A 2,500-nucleotide genomic window follows, 5' to 3' on the forward strand; every position below is an offset into this window, starting at 1 on the left:
TCCCCCATATACAAGTTGGCTACAGTGGGAGATGCCGGTAAGGCCCATCCTTTCCCTTTCCCCCATATACAAGTTGGCTACAGTGGGAGATGCCGGTAAGGCCCATCCTTTCCCTTTCCCCCATATACAAGTTGGCTACAGTGGGAGATGCCGGTAAGGCCTTCCTTTCCCCTTCCCCCCATATACAAGTTGGCTGCAGTGGGAGATGCCGGTAAGGCCTTCCTTTCCCCCATATACAAGTTGGCTACAGTGGGAGATGCCGGTAAGGCCTTCCTTTCCCCCATATACAAGTTGGCTACAGTGGGAGATGCCGGTAAGGCCTTCCTTTCCCCTTCCCCCATATACAAGTTGGCTACAGTGGGAGATGCCGGTAAGGCCCATCCTTTCCCTTTCCCCCATATACAAGTTGGCTACAGTGGGAGATGCCGGTAAGGCCTTCCTTTCCCCTTCCCCCATATACAAGTTGGCTGCAGTGGGAGATGCCGGTAAGGCCTTCCTTTCCCCCATATACAAGTTGGCTACAGTGGGAGATGCCGGTAAGGCCTTCCTTTCCCCCATATACAAGTTGGCTACAGTGGGAGATGCCGGTAACGCCTTCCTTCCCCTTCCCCCATATAACAAGTTGGCTGCAGTGGGAGATGTCGGTAAGGCCCTTCCTTTCCCCTTCCCCCATATACAAGTTGGCTACAGTGGGAGATGTCGGTAAGGCCTTCCTTTCCCCTTCCCCCATATACAAGTTGGCTACAGTGGGAGATGCCGGTAAGGCCTTCCTTTCCCCTTCCCCCATATACAAGTTGGCTGCAGTGGGAGATGCCGGTAAGGCCTTCCTTTCCCCCATATACAAGTTGGCTACAGTGGGAGATGCCGGTAAGGCCTTCCTTTCCCCTTCCCCCCTATACAAGTTGGCTACAGTGGGAGATGCCGGTAAGGCCTTCCTTTTCCCCTTCCCCATATACAAGTTGGCTGCAGTGGGAGATGCCAGTAAGGCCTTCCTTTCCCCCATATACAAGTTGGCTACAGTGGGAGATGCCGGTAAGGCCTTCCTTTCCCCTTCCCCCATATACAAGTTGGCTACAGTGGGAGATGCCGGTAAGGCCTTCCTTTCCCCTTCCCCCAATATACAAGTTGGCTACAGTGGGAGATGCCGGTAAGGCCTTCCTTTCCCCTTCCCCCATATACAAGTTGGCTACAGTGGGAGATGCCGGTAAGGCCTTCCTTTCCCCTTCCCCCATATACAAGTTGGCTACAGTGGGAGATGCCGGTAAGGCCTTCCTTTCCCCTTTCCCCCATATACAAGTTGGCTACAGTGGGAGATGCCGGTAAGGCCTTCCTTTCCCCTTCCCCCATATACAAGTTGGCTACAGTGGGAGATGCCGGTAAGGCCCTTCCTTTCCCCTTCCCCCATATACAAGTTGGCTACAGTGGGAGATGTCGGTAAGGCCCTTCCTTTCCCCTTCCCCCATATACAAGTTGGCTACAGTGGGAGATGTCGGTAAGGCCCTTCCTTTCCCCTTCCCCCATATACAAGTGGCTACAGTGGGAGATGTCGGTAAGGCCCTTCCTTTCCCCTTCCCCCATATACAAGTTGGCTACAGTGGGAGATGCCGGTAAGGCCCTTCCTTTCCCCTTCCCCCATATACAAGTTGGCTACAGTGGGAGATGTCGGTAAGGCCTTCCTTTCCCCATACAGTTGGCTACAGTGGGATGCCGGTAAGGCCCTCCTTCCCTTCCCCCATATACAAGTTGGCTACAGTGGGAGATGTCGGTAAGGCCTTCCTTTCCCCTTCCCCCATATACAAGTTGGCTACAGTGGGAGATGTCGGTAAGGCCTTCCTTTCCCCTTCCCCCATATACAAGTTGGCTGCAGTGGGAGATGCCGGTAAGGCCTTCCTTTCCCCTTCCCCCATATACAAGTTGGCTACAGTGGGAGATGTCGGTAAGGCCTTCCTTTCCCCCATATACAAGTTGGCTACAGTGGGAGATGCCGGTAAGGCCCTTCCTTTCCCCTTCCCCCATATACAAGTTGGCTACAGTGGGAGATGCCGGTAAGGCCTTCCTTTCCCCTTCCCCCATATACAAGTTGGCTACAGTGGGAGATGTCGGTAAGGCCTTCCTTTCCCCCATATACAAGTTGGCTTCAGTGGGAGATGCCGGTAAGGCCTTCCTTTCCCCCATATACAAGTTGGCTACAGTGGGAGATGTCGGTAAGGCCTTCCTTTCCCCTTCCCCCATATACAAGTTGGCTACAGTGGGAGATGTCGGTAAGGCCCTTCCTTTCCCCTTCCCCCCATATACAAGTTGGCTACAGTGGGAGATGTCGGTAAGGCCTTCCTTTCCCCTTCCCCCATATACAAGTTGGCTACAGTGGGAGATGCCGGTAAGGCCTTCCTTTCCCCTTCCCCCATATACAAGTTGGCTGCAGTGGGAGATGCCGGTAAGGCCTTCCTTTCCCCCATATACAAGTTGGCTACAGTGGGAGATGCCGGTAAGGCCTTCCTTT

General features: G+C 53.9%; 1 protein-coding gene across 1 annotated transcript in view; it reads left to right on the forward strand.

Moving 5' to 3' along the window:
* Positions 1 to 2,500, forward strand: part of slc22a18 (solute carrier family 22 member 18) — a 45,208-nt gene that overhangs the window by 15,130 nt on the left and 27,578 nt on the right. The gene's annotated exons all lie outside the window — the stretch shown is intronic.

Source organism: Xenopus tropicalis, chromosome 4, assembly GCF_000004195.4.
Source record: "Xenopus tropicalis strain Nigerian chromosome 4, UCB_Xtro_10.0, whole genome shotgun sequence".
In the NCBI taxonomy this organism is placed as follows: Eukaryota; Metazoa; Chordata; class Amphibia; order Anura; family Pipidae; genus Xenopus; species Xenopus tropicalis.